This window comes from Nicotiana attenuata, unplaced genomic scaffold (genome assembly GCF_001879085.1).
Source record: "Nicotiana attenuata strain UT unplaced genomic scaffold, NIATTr2, whole genome shotgun sequence".
Lineage (NCBI taxonomy): Eukaryota > Viridiplantae > Streptophyta > Magnoliopsida > Solanales > Solanaceae > Nicotiana > Nicotiana attenuata.
In genome coordinates, this window is record NW_017675205.1 from 26,222 (window position 1) to 43,824 (window position 17,603).

The following is a 17,603-nucleotide window of genomic DNA, read 5'->3' on the forward strand; positions in this document are numbered from 1 at the left end:
TTCCAAAGCCTCAGATGCGAAAATACGAGAAGCAGCAATGGTTCAGCTGCTGTAACACTTCAAAAATTCTTCCGTTAACCACCCGAAATCATCCCGGGGCCCCCGGGACCTCAACCAAAAGCACCAATAACACCTAATACCTCATTCAAACTTGTACCAATCCTTAAACCACCTAAAACAATGTCGGAAACTCGTTTAATTCAAGGATTTGAGCCTAAGAACTTCAAATTCCATCAAAATACATTTTCGATCAAAAACCCAACCAAAACACGTCCGAATGACCTGAAATTTTGCACATACATCCCAAATGACACGACGGAGCTACTGCAACTTTCGGAATTCCATTCCGGGCGGGTCGTCACATCCTCCTACACTTAAACATTCGTTCGTCCTCGAACGAGCATAGAGAACATACCTGAAGTAGTGAAAAGATGAGGGTACTGGCTGCGCATATCCCGCTCGGTCTCCCAAGTCGTCTCCTCGGCCGACTGACCCCGCCACTGAACCTTCACTGAAGCAATGTTCTTCGACCTCAACTTTCTGATCTGTCTGTCCAGTATAGCCACTGGCTCCTCAACATAGGATAGATCCTTGTCCAACAGGACTGAACTGAAATCCAACACGTGGGATGGATCACCGTGATACCTCCGGAGATCGAAACATGAAAAACCGGATGAACTCTGGCCAAACTGGGAGGCAAGGCAAGCTCTTAGGCAACCTCCCCAACTCGCCGCAAGATCTCAAAAGGGCCAATAAACCTCGGACTCAACTTTCCTTTCTTCCCAAACCTCATGACGACTTTAATAGGCGAAACCCGAAGCAGAACCCGCTCACCAACCATATATGAAACATCACGAACCTTCATGTCCGCGTAACTCTTCTGTCTGGACTGAGCTGTACGGAGTCTATCCTGAATCATCTTAACCTTCTCCAATGCGTCCTGAACCAACTCTATGCCCAATAGCCTGGCCTCACCCGGCTCAAACCAACCCACCGGAGATCTACAGCTCATACCATGTAAAGCCTCATACGGCGCCGTCTGAATGCTGGACTGATAGCTGTTGTTGTAAGCAAACTCCGCCAATAGCAAGAAATGATCCCAAGACCCTCCAAACTCAATCACATACGCACGGAGCATATCCTCAAGAATCTGAAAAGTGCGCTCGGACTGTCCGTCCGTCTGGGGGTGAAATGTTGTGCTCAACTCCACCCGAGTGCCTAACTCCTGCTGCACGGCTCTCCAGAACCGCGATGTAAACTGGGTACCTCTGTCTGAAATAATAGAAACTGGAATACCATGCAGACGGACAATTTCCCGGATATAAATCTCCGCCAACTGCTCCGATGAATAAGTGGTACACACAGGAATGAAATGAGCGGATTTGGTCAGCCGATCCACAATGACCCAAATGGCATCAAACTTCTTCAAGGTCCCTGGGAGTCCCGATACAAAGTTCATGGTGATGCGCTCCCACTTCCACTCTGGAATCTCTATCTGCTGAAGCAACCCACCCGGGCGCTGGTGCTCATACTTCACCTGCTGGCAGTTGAGGCATCTAGACACATAACCAACTATATCCTTCTTCATCCGCCTCTACCAATAGTGCTGCCTCAAGTCCTGATACATCTTCGCGGCACCCGGATGGATGGAATACTGCGAACTATGGGCCTCTACTAGAATCAACTCTCGAAGACCATCAACATTGGGCACACAAATTTGGCCCTGCATCCTCACTAACCCGTCATCTCCAATGGTCACATCTCTGGCATCTCCACGCTGAACCTTGTCCTGAAGGAAAAGCAAATGAGGGTCATCATATTGCCGCTCCCTGATACGATCAAATAAGGAGGACCGGGAAACCACACAAGCTAGAACCCGACTGGGCTCTGAAAGATCCAATCTCACGAACTGCTGGCTAAGGCTTGAACATCCATCGCCATAGGCCTCTCTGAAGCTGGTAAATATGCCAAACTCCCCAAACTCTCCGCCCGGCGACTCAAGGCATCCGCCACTACATTGGCCTTGCCCGGGTGATACAGGATAGTGATGTCATAATCCTTCAGCAGCTCTAACCACCTCCTCTGACGCATATTATATCCTTTTGCTTGAGTAAGTGCTGCAAACTCTGATGGTCAGTATAGATCTCACAAGGCACACCATACAAATAATGACGCCAGATCTTCAAGGCATGAACAATGGCAGCTAATTCAAGGTCGTGGACAGGGTAATTCTTTTCATGTATCTTCAACTGTCTGGACGCGTAGGCAATCACCCTACCGTCCTGCATCAACACCGCTCCAAGGCCAACTCTCGAGGCATCACAATAGACAGTATAAGACCCCGAACCGGTAGACAACATCAAAATTGGGGCTGTAGTCAAAGCTATCTTGAGCTTCTGAAAGCTCGCCTCACACTCCTCTGTCCACTGAAATGGGGCACCCTTCTGGGTCAATCTAGTCATAGGGGCCGCAATCGATGAAAATCCCTCCACGAAGCGACGATAGTAGCCCGCCAAGCCAAGGAAACTGCGAATCTCTGTGGCTGAGGACGGCCTGGGCCAGCTCTGCACGGCCTCTATCTTCCTCGGATCCACCCGAATACCCTCACTCGAAATCACATGGCCTAAGAATGCCATAGAACTCAGCCAAAACTCACATAATGAGAACTTTGCATATAACTTCTTCTCCCTCAAGGTCTGAAGCACGGTCCTCAGGTGCTGCTCATGATCTTCCCGATTCCGGGAATACACCAGAATATCATCAATAAAAACAACAACGAATGAGTCAAGATATGGCCTGAACACGCTGTGCATCAGATGCATGAAAGCTGCTGGGGCATTGGTCAACCCAAATGACATAACAAGGAACTCGTAATGACCATACCGAGTCCTGAAGGCAGTCTTCGGGATATCTGGCTCCCGAATCTTCAACTGATGGTAACCTGAGCGCAAGTCAATCTTAGAAAACACCTATGCGCCCTGAAGCTGGTCAAACAGATCATCAATGCGAGGCAAAGGATAACGGTTCTTCACTGTAACCTTATTCAGCTGGGGATAATCAATACACATACGCATAGAACCATCCTTCTTCTTCACGAACAAAACAGGAGCACCCCACGGTGAAACACTGGCTCGAATAAAACCCTTACCAAGCAATTCCTGTAACTGATCCTTCAACTCCTTCAACTCAGGAGGAGCCATACGATACGGAGGAATGGAAATGGGCTGGGTGCCCCGCAACAGATCAATGCCAAAATCGATGTCTCTATCGGGCGGCATGCCCGAAAGATCAGCTGGAAACACATCGGGATAATCCCGTACCACTAGAACTGAGTCAGCAGAAGGGGTATCAACACTGACATCTCTCACATAATCTAAATACGCGGCACACCCCTTCTCAACCATACGCTGAACTTTAAGAAAAGAGAACTCTACTGGGAGTGTGATCCAAAGTACCACTTCACTCAATACGCGGAATACCTGGCATACCCAGCGTCACGGTCTTGGCGTGACAATCAAGAATAGCAAAATGGGGTGACAACCAGTCCATGCCCAAAATAATGTCAAAATCCACCATACCGAGTAACAATAAGTCTGCTCTGGTCTCAAAACCACGAATAGTAACCAAACATGACCGATAAACGCGGTCCACAATAAGAGCATCTCCCACAGGAGTAGAAACATAAACGGGGGCACTCAAAGAATCCCGAGGCACACCCAAATAAGGAGCAAAGTAAGAAGACACATAAGAATAAGTAGAGCCCGGATCGAATAGAACCGATGCCTCTCTTTGACAAACCAGTATAATACCTATAATGACGGAGTTGGAGGCAACAACCTCAGTACGAGCAGGAATAGCATAATATCTGGCCCGGCCCCTCTCTCGAGGGCGACCTCTATCTCCCCGACCTCCGCCCCTAGCCGGCTGGGCAGGTGGGGTAGCAGCTGGAGCTGTGACCATGGCCTGAGAACTCTGAGGAGCACGTTGTGGCTGAGCAGTCTGTGAAGATGCACCCCTACCAAGTCTGGGGCAGTCCCTAACCATGTGCGTGTATCACCAAACTCAAAACAAGCTCTGGGAGGATGCGGTGGCTGTGACTGACTAGGGCCAGGTCTGCTGGACTGACCTCTGGAAGCACCCCACGCAGGAGGCGCGCTAGAAACTGGAGGTGCATAATAAGGCTCCTGAGGTGTAGGTGGAGCTGGAGTACTGCCGGCTGCTGGAGGAGCTGAATGAACAGGGCGACCCGCATAACCTCTGTCATAACGACCTGCTGATGGGGTACGGGCACCAGAGTAGTGACCCGACTCTCGAGACCTCTTGGCCTCCCTCTCCCCTCGCTCCCTGGCGAGCATACCCTCAATCCTCCTAGCAATGCTCACTACCTGCTGATAAGGAATGTCCGTCTCCAACTCTCGATCCATGCTAGATCTGATGGGTGGAATAAGACCCTCAATGAACCTGCGAACTCTCTCCTGAACTGTAGCAACCAAAGACGGTGCATGCCTGGCCAACCTGGTATAACGGATAGCATACTCCGAAACGGTCATAGCACCCTGGCGCAAATGCTCAAAATCTGCGCGCCATGCATCCCTGAGACTCTAGGGGACAAACTCTCTCATGAGTATATCCGAGAACTGGGTCCAAGTGAGTGAAGCAGCCTCGACTGGACTGTCTATCTCATAAGTGCGCCACCAATCATAGGCGGCTCCCCGAAGCTGAAAAGCAGTAAAAGAAACCCCGCTGGACTCCTGCCCATAGTACGAAGAATACGATGACACTCCTCTAGAAATCCCAAGGCATCGTCTGATGCTAATCCACTGAACACTAGGGGATCATATTTCTTGAACCTCTCAAGTCTCCGTTGCTCGTCCTCTGAAGCAGTTGACCCATCCTCGGGCTGAACTGGCGCTGCAGGCGGTGCCGGAATAATCTCGGGAGCCTACTCAACCTGCACTCGCTGCTCAGCAGTGCGGACGGCGGGAGTCTGTGCTCCTCCCCCGGCCTGGGATGTGGCTGCAGCAAGGGGAAGCAACCCTGCCTGAGCCAAGGTGGTGTACATACTCATGAACCGAGCTAAAGTCTCCTGGAGCGCTGGGGAAGTAGTGGCAGTAGTAGGTGTGCCAGGTGCCTGGGCTCCGGCTGGATCTGCTGGTACCTCGACGGCAGCTCGCGCAGGTGCTCTGGCTGCACCACGTGCGCGTCCTCGACCTCTCCCCCGGCCCCGGCCTCTGACGGCTGCAGTAGGGGGCGCGGGTGCCTGCTAATCTCGAGTGGCACGTGTCCTCACCATCTTTGAGAGAATAGAAGTCAGAAGTTCAGAATTGATGTCAAAATATCGCATGACAAGGAATTCAAATGAAAGGAAGATTTTTCCTAAACAGTTACATAGCCTCTCGTAGATAAATACAGACGTCACCGTACCGATCAACGAGACTCTAATAAACCGGCCTGTGTTCCGTGACTCCTATGAACCTAATGCTCTGATACCAACTTATCACGACCCCAGTTCACCCTCCATGAACATGTCGTGATGGCACCTAGTTCCTACAACTAGGTAAGCCTATCAATGCGGAAATAACAACTTAACTAGAGAAATGGTTAAATAAAGCTAAACATGTTAAAATAATAACTGCATATAAGGCCACTCGGCCTATACAACTCAAAAGAAATGCGGAAGTCTACAACTCAATCCCAAAACCCGGAAACTCACGGGAACCACGGGCTAACAGAAACATAGTACGCTGCTCTAACTCCTGAATATCTAAACAACTGAGAGAAAAGGGATAGACTAAATACTAAAGCTGGAACAGAATAGAGACTCCTGGTCTGCGGACGCGGCAGATATACCTCGAAGTCTCCGTGTATCTCCTCGCCTCAAGGATAGTGCGCCTGAGAAGAGGTACCTGGATCTGCACATGAAAAACATGCGCAGGAAGGGCATGAGTACACCACAGCGGTACTCAGTAAGTGCCAAGCCTAACCTCGGTTGGGTAGTGACGAGGAAGGTCAGGGCCCTACTGAGGTAAATATAATAATAATCAACAGTATGAAAATCTGACAGAAATAATGAGTACAGTAGTGAGATAAGACAGGTCAACGAGGCAATAACAACTACACAAAGAACAAAATAAACACAGAATGACTACAGCTCAATACCAAGGATAACAATGAGGTCTCCCAGGATACCGTCCTGTAGCCCTTTCCTCAACTGTCCAGTGGATCTCCCGGGATACCGTCCCGTAGTCCAACTCATGTGCCAAACCGAAGGATCTCCCCGGATACCGTCCCATAGTCCAACCATCAATATGCAGGGGGATCTATCGGGAATCTAACCCGCAGTCCCAAAGTAAAAGTGCAGGGGGATCTACCGGGAATCGAACCCGTAGTCCCAAAGTAAACAAACAAGGGGGGGAGCTACCGGAATCCCACATCCGTAGTCCCAATATAAATGCACAATCACAACCAGAAGGTACACGGAAACGAAGTACAAAAGACAAGCAAATAGGTAGAACTGGCCTAGCATGCTTCACGTAGTACAGTCAAGGCAACTTAAGCAATTAGGCAAGTTAAATCAACTAAAAATGCTTTCCTAATCTAGCACAGGTTATAATTGCAAGTAGAATAAAGTAAATATGAAAGGAACTCAATCTCACTATCTTAAGTAAAATCAGGATTTTCAACAATTGGCTCAAGTACGCGCTTGTCACCTCGCGTACAAGGCACTCAAAATAACAAATAACAAATCCTAAGGGGAAAGGTCCCCCACACAAGGTTAGACAAGCCACTTACCTCGAACCGGCTCAATATCAACTATACATTGTAAATAACATCGCAAACAACTGGTTTTGGTATTTAATTCAAAGGTACTGCGTGAAATTAGGTGAAATGACCAAAATGCCCTTCAGGACAACGTCTCGGAATCGAATAATTTTTACATTTTCAGAACCCTCGTACTCTCACAAGTCTAACCATATAAAAATCTCCCAAATCGGATGTCAAATGCTCACTCAAAATTTAATGGTTTAGCCTATGAAGTTTTACCCAATTTCTTCCAATTTTGATCCCAAATTCGAATTTTAATGATGGATTTAACTACAAAATGATGAAATATAACTATGAGGGATTAAAGGAACGTTACCCAATAGTTTTCTCTTCAAAACCCTCTGAAAATCGCCCTTACCCGAGCTCAATTTGGTTTATCGAACTTATGAAATCAAACCCTCGAATTTTCTATATCAGAACAGGCATTTCCGCTTCTGCGGACAAGGGACCGCTTCTGCGGTCCCGCTTATGCGGACACAAGCCGCTTCTACGGTCTAACAATTAAATGGCCAAGACCGCATCTGCGAGAACTGAGCCGCAGGTGCGGAAGCACATCTGCAAGGGACAATCCGCTTCAGCGGAAACTAACGAAACGCTGGAGCCGCATCTGCGATGCCTGAGCCGCTTCTGCGGCTCCGCTTATGCGGGAATAGCACCGCTTCTGCGGTTTCTGAGGGAAAGGAGCAAAGCCGCTTCTGCGGCCATTTAGCCGCCTCTGCGGCGCCGCATCCGGGGTTCCCAAGCCGCAGATGCGAAAATACCAGAAGCAGCAATGGTTCAGCTGCTGCAACATTTCAAAAATTCTTCCGTTAACCACCCGAAATCATCCCGAGGCCCCCGGACCTCAACCAAAAGCACCAATAACACCTAATACCTCAGTCAAACTTGTACCAATCCTTAAACCACCTAAAACAATGTCGGAAACTCGATTAATTCAAGGATTTGAGCCTAAGAACTTCAAATTCCATCAAAATACATTTTCGATCAAAAACCCAACCAAAACACGTCCGAATTATCTGAAATTTTGCACACACATCCCAAATGACACGACGGAGATACTGAAACTTCCGGAATTCCATTCCGACCCTCGGATCAAAAATTCACTATCGGACCGGAAACTTCAAAAATTCAACCTTCGGCATTATCAAGCCTAAAAGAGCTACGGACTTCCAAAATACATCCGAACATGCTCCCAACCCCGAAATCACCTAACGGAGCTAACGGGACCCTCGGATTTCCATTCCGAGGTCGTCTTCACACTGTTCCGACTACGGACTACTTTTCTACACTTAAGCTCTCATTTAGGGACTAAGTGTCCCAAAACTCTCCGAAACACAACACCGAATGCCCCGGCAAACCAAAATAGCAGAAATGAACTTAGGGGAAGCATTTAATGGGGGATCGGGGCGTAAATTCTTAAGACGACCGGCTGGGTCGTCACCAACCCCCCCCCCCCCCTTCCCAGGTCCATAGCCCTACGCGTTCGCGAGAAGCTTGTCGTGTTCGTGAAGGGTAAATCTCCTATTGCTCCGCATTCGCGACCCAGCTACCGTGTTCACGATTAAGAAAATCCAACCCAGTCCCAACTACTCTTCGTGATCGGGGGAGAATCTCCGCGATCGCAAAGAAGGACACACGAGCTAATAGTAGAAGCCAAAAACTAAAAATCTTAAGTTCACATGGTCCGTAGCCTATCCAAAACTCACCTAAGCCCTCCGGGCTCCGAACCAAACATGCACACAAGTCCAAGAATATCATGCGAACTTGCTTGTGTAATCAAAACATCAAAATAACACCTAGAACCATGAATCGGACACCAAAACAAATAAAATTTTCAAAGAAACTTATGAATTTTTAATTTCTCAACCGGACATCCGAATCACATCAAATCAACTCCGTTTTGCACCAAAATTTGCAGACATGTCATAAATACTGTAATGAACTTATACCAAGTTCCGGAACCGAAATCTGAACACGGTAGCAATAAAGTCAAACTACGGTCAAATTTATTAATTCTTTAAACCTTTAAACTTCTAGTTTCCAACAAATTATGATGAATCAAGATAAGGACTTCTGAATTCGATTCCAGGCATACACCCGAGTCCCAAATCACGATACGGACCCACCGGAACTATCAAAATACTGATCTAGGTCTGTTTACATAAAACATTGATAGCAGTCAATTCAAATGAGTTTTAAGGCAAGATTTCATATTTTCATTAATTTTCTCATAAAAACCTTCCGGAAAAAGGATACGGATTGTGCACGCAAATCAAGGAAGTCTAAACGGAGCTGTTATAGGTCTCGAAACATGATAAGAAGGATAAAATTATAAATGATATATCGGGTCATCACACTCTGTCTCATATTATCTGTCATGATTCGCTTGTACACGCCCTTTAAGAAAAATTAATTAGGATGAGATTTTAACTACTTTACCCTTATTCATGTCTTAATATTTAATATTTCGTCATTGGTATTTGAACAAAGTTATCCATAGTTGAGGGACTTGTAGTCTTCGAGGATAACTATTACCAAGGGTAAAAAAGAAAAAAAGATAATTAATTTTGTCTTGAACTTCTAAAGTAATAAATAATTTGAGACAACTATTTTTAATAACCACAATTGATAATATGAGACGGAGGAATATAAATTAAGCAGAACCATTTTTTAGAGCATAATCGATTATTATTTCTGAATCAAAAGTCATCAATGACTTTTTTATTACATCATAAAAAGTATAAAGGACGAGGAAATAAGAAAAACAAAGACAACAGTGAAATCACATATGACATACAAGTGAATAATCGAGATTAGTAGAGTTCCTGCCTCTTGACATTAATACCCACTGCACCGGTATTCAGAAAATAAAGATGAGTATCGACAATTAATACAAATCCAGCCATCCTTGCAGTCATTGGTTAAAGTACAGGATCTAAAACAAGTATTAAGTTGTGGCATCACTCTTTTCTTGAGGCCGGAGAGCGTATGATCAACATCTGGTGTAGCTATAACTTGTTTTTCTGATAACCACATTACATTGACTGAAATATTTTTCACCATCATAGCTATTAGAATCAAATCCATTGGCATAATATGAAAATCCAATATTTATACATCACATAATGTACAGAAAAGGACCAAATATACCCATGTACTATCAGAAAAGGTTTAAATATACTACTCGTTATACTTTGAGTCTATATATATCCCCGTCGTTATACTATTGATTCAAATATACCCCTTTCCGTTAGGTATTTAGGGGCAAAATTGGAAATCTAGAGGAAACCCCACTTAACCTATATAAACTCAAGCTCGCCCAAGGTTAAGGAATCAAGTTTTTCATAGGCTAGTGCAAGGTATCAAGAGGCAAGAGGCAAGGAGGAGATTTTATCATCAAGTTCTTGTTTTCTTCTCTTTGTTTTTGCTATTTGTGATGAAATTAATCCCTATTGTGTTAAACATTAGTATGAGTAGCTAAAACCCATTATTCTGGGGTCATGGGTGAAACATGAAAGTTGTTGTTTGATGTTTAATTCGACGAAGTTGGTTTGTCATATTGGATTGTTTATTTAATTCTGATTTTAATTATTTTGCTGAGTAGCTAACAGTGAAATACTATCTACGAATCTAGAGTTGAACTCGAAAGTGGAAACTTTAGATTGCATATAGAATTAAATAGAGCAGGTTCTTGAACCCGGGCCTCAGGGAACGGATTCGCAATTGAGATAGACATATACCCAATTGCCTTGCTTGGTTGGAATACATGAATTGTAAAGGCGTTCTTGTTAATCTTAATTCCATATACATATAGGCATTGAGTTAGCTTGAATAGGCGAGTAAGAACTCGACAGACTCTTATGAGTAATATAAACCCTGTCAATCAACAATCCAGATAAATCAATTAGTCATTTTAAGCCAAGAACACAACACGATTGTTAACTAGCCTGTGACCCTGGAATATCCTCTCCTACTGTTTGTTACGTGAACTTGCTACTCATTTGGTTAATTGCTCTAGTTAGATTATTTCTTGATAGTTAGGTAGTAAAACAGTTACACCTCGATTTTGTGAAAAACCTCTTGGATAAATAAAGTAAATGAGTTGAATCAGTCAACAGTTAATCATAAGTCTTCGTGGGAACGATACTCTATTCACTAATCTATTACTTGACGATCACGTGCACTTGCGTGAGTGTTTTGGTCGCAACACAGACGGAATAAGCAACAGGTTAAAGATTTTGAACCAAATTTGGTTTGAATCTCTTAAGATCTGCTTGCCATTTTAGGCAAGCTATTAGATAATACCAAAATCGGGTAGCCAGTAAGGAGAAGGGGCCAAATAAGGTAAGGAATCATGGATTGATTCCATTTTTTGGTTTAGAATTAGGGAGATTTGAGTGACGGCGCTAGGGTTTTTGAGAGGAGAGGGGGAAGGTTCGAGAGAATTTCAGAGGCGGCGGGGGCTGGGGATAATGGTATCTAGGGTTTGGAGATGGGGNTAATACAGGATTTTCTATTGAATGCGAAGAAGTAGAAGCGCAAACAATCTCCTTCCTCTCGATCCCGAAATTGAATGAACACTTCACAGATTGAGGAGGGAGGTGGACCCTAGAACCAGAATTGAAAGAGAGTTGGACATCGTAGTTCAACTACAGCCAATTGAGATGGCAGGTAATGAGGAACGCGCGGTGATTGAAGCCGCAAGGCCCAGTCTGGCTAATATGACTCAGGCTATTGTGAAGCCTGATATCACTGGGCACTTTGAGCTGAAATAATACATGGTGCAGCTGATCCAGTCCACAGGGCTATTTGTGGGTTTACCTCATGAAGATCCGCAGAGGCACATTCAGAATTTCTTGGAAATTACGGATACTTACAATTATCCGAACGTTTCCAAGGACTATGTCAGGCTGACACTTTTCCCCTTTTCATTGATCGGGGAAGCTAAGGAGTGGTTGAATAAGGAGCCAGCTAATTCAATCCGCACTTGGGATGATCTGGCAAGGAAATTCTTAATCAAGTTTTTCCCCACCAAGAAAACAAAGGTGTTGAGGAGTCAAATTCTTGGGTTCGAACAACGAGCTGGCGAGACACTTCGTTAAGCATGGGAAAGGTACAAGAAGATGCTCAGAGACTGTCCTCACCATTGCCAGACGGACGAGGTATTGGGTCACACTTTTGTAGATGGGCTAGATGATGCTTCAAAGATGAATCTCGATTCAGCTTGTGAGGGTAGTTGCATGGCCAAACCGTACAGTGAAATCCAACTCTTGCTGAATAACTTCACTGCTAATAACTGGCAAGGTGATGGTGACTCACGAAAGGCAGTTAAGAAAAAATCAGCTGGGTTACTTGAGCTCGACGAGGTGTCAGCAATGAGAGCCGAAATTGCAAAGCTGGCCAATGAGATGACTAGGATAACAATGCAGCAGCCACAGCCAATGGAACAGGTACAACAGATGACTATTTGTTGCGAACTGTGTGGTGACAGTCATATGAGTGATATGTGCCCCACGAATCCAAAATCCATCTATTATATGGGGCAACTAAACAGGGGCCCACCGAACCAGCATGCACAATACAGGAATTCTTACAATCCAAATTGGAGGAATCATCCCAACTTCTCATGGGGTGGAAATCAGCAGAATCAGAATCAGTATAGACCCCAAGGGGGTTTCAATCAGCCTCAGAGACCACCCCAACAAATGGAAGAGGACACAAATGATTTACTAAAGAAGTTGTTGATTGACAATCAGCAGCTTAGGACCGACTTTAGAAATCTTGAGAGGCAGATGGGGCAGTTAGCAACAAATCAAAACACTAGACCTGCAGGCGCTCTCCCCAGTGATACAGAAAAGAATCCGCAAGTGAATGCAGTTACACTTAGAAACGGGAGGGAGCTTGAGGAAGTGCCAAAGAAAAGGAAAGATAAGCCCGTACCTGAAGGGGAGTTGATCCCTAAAGTGACAAACGAGCCAAAGAAGACTACTGAAATTCTAGAGTCAGTGGAGGCCCCAAGGCCACCACCACCTTTTCCCCAGAGATTGCAGAAAAAGAATGATGATCGCATGTTCATCAAATTTCTCTCCATGTTGAGCCAGGTTCAATTGAATATCCCACTTGTTGATGTGCTTCGTGAAATTCCAAAGTATGCTAAGTACATAAAAGATATAGTGGCTCACAAGAGAAGATTAACTGAATTTGAGACAGTTGCACTTACTGAGGAGTGCACTTCTAGGGTCCAAAATAAGCTCCCTCAAAAGCTTAAGGATCCTAGCAGCTTTACGATTCCTGTGCGCATTGGTAATATTGATGTGGGTCGTGCTCTTTGCGACTTGGGGGCAAGCATTAATCTAACGCCCTTATCTTTGTTCAAGCAATTGGGCCTGGGAGCTCCAAGGCCAACTACTGTGATGTTGTAGCTAGCTGATAGGTCGATAGTGCACCCCGAGGGGGTGATTGAAGACGTGTTGCTGCAAATTGGGAAATTTATCTTCCCTGCTAATTTCATTATCCTCGATTATGAGGCTGATGAAATGGTCCCAATCATATTGTGGCGACCTCTCTTGGCTACTGGTGACGCAATTATCAAAGTGAGAGAGGGAAAGATGATCTTGAGGGTAGATGACGAGGAAGCAGTTTTCAATGTCTACAAAGCAATCCAACTTCCCCGTCACTATGAGGAGCTCTCCATGGTATCTGTTGTTGAGGCTGATGAGCAAATTCGTGATCCAAGTGTATATCTAGACGATTCTCTAGAGAAAGCACTTATGTTGTTTGATAGCCTGGGGAACGATGAGGAGGTCGAGGAGATGATGCACATCCTTGATACATCTTGTGCATACATGCATGGGATACACCCCTTTGAACCTTTGAACAGGCCAGAGGGACCTCTCCAAAACCGTCAATTGAGGAAGCCCCAAAACTGGAGCTTAAACCTCTCCCACCTCACCTGCAATATGCTTATTTGGGTGACTCCGACACCCTACCTGTTATTGTTTCCTCTGACTTGTCTAAATTGCAGGAAGAAAAGCTGTTGAGAGTGCTACGTGAGCACAAGCGAGCAATTGCCTTTTGCATGCACAAAATCCTCATGGAGGACGGACACAAGCCCAGTGTAGAGCAACAACGACGACTCAATCCAATCATGAAAGAGGTGGTAAGAAAAGAAGTGATTAAGTGGCTTGATGCAGGTATTGTATTTCCTATCTCAGACAGCAAATGGGTAAGCCCCGTCCAATGTGTACCCAAGAAAGGGGGGATGACTGTAGTAATTAATGAGAATAATGATTTGGTCCCTACAAGAACTGTCACCGGGTGGAGAATTTGCATTGACTATAGAAAATTGAACAATGCCACCCGTAAGGACCACTTTCCCCTTCCCTTTATTGACCATATGCTTGATAGATTGGCTGTCCAGGAGTACTACTGCTTCTTGGATGGTTACTCTGGGTATAATCAGATTTCTATAGCCCCAGAGGACCAAGAGAAGACCACTTTTACGTGTCCTTATGGCACGTATGCGTTCAAGAGAATGCCCTTTGGTCTTTGTAATGCACCTGCGACTTTTCAAAGGTGTATGATGGCCATTTTCACTGACATGGTCGAGAGGTTTGTGGAAATATTCATGGATGATTTTTCTGTGTTTGGATGTTCTTTTGATAACTGCTTGATGAATCTTGATAAAGTGCTTGCTAGGTGTGAAGAGACTAACTTGGTGCTAAATTGGGAAAAGTGCCATTTCATGGTACGCGAAGGTATAGTTTTGGGGCACAAGGTGTCCAAAAATGGTTTGCAGGTGGACAAGGCAAAGGTGGAAACGATTGAAAAATTGCCTCCACCAATATCTGTCAAAGGCATTCGCAGTTTCTTGGGCCATGCAGGTTTTTATCGTCGTTTCATTAAAGATTTCTCGAAAATTTCCTCTCCTTTGTGCAGGTTGCTGGAGAAGGATGTCGCCTTTAAATTTGATGATGCCTGTCTGCAGGCATTCGAGGAGCTGAAGGGAAGGTTGGTGACTGCACCAGTCATCATTGCTCCGGATTGGGAGCAGCCATTTGAGTTGATGTGCGACGCGAGTGACTTGGCTATTGGAGCTGTTTTGGGGCAAAGGAGAAACAAAGTCTTCCACTCCATCTACTATGCAAGCAAAACTTTGAATCCAGCTCAGATGAACTACACAGTCACTGAAAAAGAGTTGCTTGCAGTGGTGTGGGCATTTGACAAGTTCAGGTCATATCTTGTGGGGACCAAAGTCATCGTCTACACAGATCATTCAGCTATCAGATACCTGTTTGAAAAGAAGGACGCCAAGCCGAGACTGATTCGGTGGGTCCTACTCTTGCAAGAGTTTGATTTAGAGATCCGAGATCGCAAAGGAACAGAGAATCAAGTGGCTGATCACTTGTCCAGATTAGAAAATCGGAATCATGTAGCTGAAGGGGGTGTAATCAAAGAAACATTCCCTGATGAGCAGTTATTGGTGATTGCCTCAAGCACAACCCCGTGGTATGCAGATTATGTGAATTTTATTGCAAGTGGGGTGACACCACCAGAATTGACACCAGACAATAGAAGAAGGTTCCTGCATGACGTGAGGCTCTACATGTGGGATGAGCCATTCTTATACAGGCTCTGTGCAGATCAGTTGGTGCGGAGATGTGTTCCTGAGGAGGAAATGAGTGCCATACTTCATAGCTGTCACGCCTCACCATACGGAGGTCATCACGGGGGAGATCGGACCGCCCAGAAAGTGTTACAATCAGGTTTCTATTGGCCAAAATTGTTTAGGGATGCACACGCCTTTGTTAAAATGTGTGACAGGTGCCAAAGAACCGGAACGATCACAAAGAGGCACGAGATGCCGCTGCAAAATATTCTGGTAGTGGAGCTCTTTGATGTGTGGGGAATAGATTTCATGGGACCGTTTCCACAATCTAATGGTCATAGGTACATCTTGGTGGCAGTCGACTATGTTTCCAAGTGGGTGGAGGCCATTGCTCTTCCCACTAATGATGCAAAGGTGGTGGTGAGCTTTGTCAAGAAGCACATCTTTACACGCTTTGGAACTCCAAGAGTATTGATCAGCGATGGAGGAACGCATTTCTGCAACAAATTGCTGAATAATGTCCTTGCAAAGTATGGAGTCAAGCACAAGGTATCCACTGCCTATCACCCCCAGACGAGTGGTCAAGTGGAGGTGTCAAATAGAGAGGTAAAGCAGATTCTTGAGAAAACAGTGAGTACAAATAGAAAAGACTGGGCCGGGAAATTAGACGACGCATTGTGGGCATATCGAACTACGTACAAAACTGCCATAGGTGCTTCTCCGTATAAATTGGTTTATGGGAAGGCATGTCACTTGCCCGTCGAACTTGAACACAAGGCCTATTGGGCAATTAAAAAGCTGAATATGGATGGGGACCTAGCTGGAGAGAAGAGGTTGCTGAAACTCAACGAGTTGGATGAGTTTAGATTTCACGCATATGAGAATGCCAAATTGTATAAAGAAAAGACTAAGAAGTGGCATGACAAGCACATTCAACATCGTGAGTTCGAGCCAGGGCAAGAAGTTCCGTTGTTCAATTCGAGGTTGAAGCTTTTTCCGGGAAAGCTTAAATCTCGTTGGTCAGGCCCTTTTGTTGTAGTAAGTGTGAAGCCTCATGGAGCTACGGAATTGCGGGATATGAGTTCAACTGGTACTTTCTTGGTGAATGGTCAAAGGATAAAACATTACTGGGGTGGTGACTTTGCACGTCACAAGACCTCGGTGGACTTGACGGATGCTTGAGAACGTGTTGAGTCGTGCCGCAACGTTAAATCAGGCGCTGGATGGGAGGCAACCTATTGAATTGTTGTAACCGTCGTGCCACGACGTTAAATAAGGCGCTGGTTGGGAGGCAACCCAACGATAGTAGTAGTGTTTGATTTTATGTTTTAGCACACTAACTAATGCAGGTAACGAAGGGCGGGTGAAAAGACCATCGACCGAGAGCAATACAAGTGAAAAAGTATAAAAAACTGAATGCCCAGACGCGCGAGTTCGCACATATGTTCGCGCATTTGTTCGCTCATCTGGGCAAACATTCTGCCTGGGATGCGCGAAGGACGTGCGAGTTCGCGCATTTGTTCGCGCAACATTCTGCCTGGACGCGCGAAGGACGCGCGAGTTTGCGCATATGTTCGCGCGAGCCCGTCGAATTTCCGGCGTTTTTGTGTGTTTTGTTTTCTTTTAGTTTTATTTCTTATTTCTTTATTTTATTTGGTTAACCTATAGACTAAAATCACCCCACCCCTTCTCATAACCCACGATCCCCCCTCTCATCTCTTTCTCCCATTCACACAAAACAACATCAAGCCAAAACCCCCTCATCTCTCCCATCCCTCATCCAAGGCACAACCCTTCCTCCAAACGACCCCAACCCTTCAAGTTCACTAGCATCTTCCCCATTCTCCTTCACCACAGGTATGAGCCCTAGGTTCTTTCTTCTCTTTTTCTTTCTTTATTTTTTAGATTTGTTTGTTGTATTCTTATGCTATATTGTAGGAGTTGTACTTAGATGTTGTGTAGAAATTGGTGCAATGTGTTGTGGGGTTGGTTTGTGGTAAGTGTGGGGTACTTCATTGGTGCTATTGTATGAGATTTTGTGGGGGATTCTTGTTCTAAAAAGCTTCAAAGGTGTTGTGAGGGCCTAATGCCCACAAGGTGTTTGTGGAAAGGTCCCAATGAGCATGATTATGTAGTTGTGACCCATTTTGCGTGTGAAGTCTGAGTAACC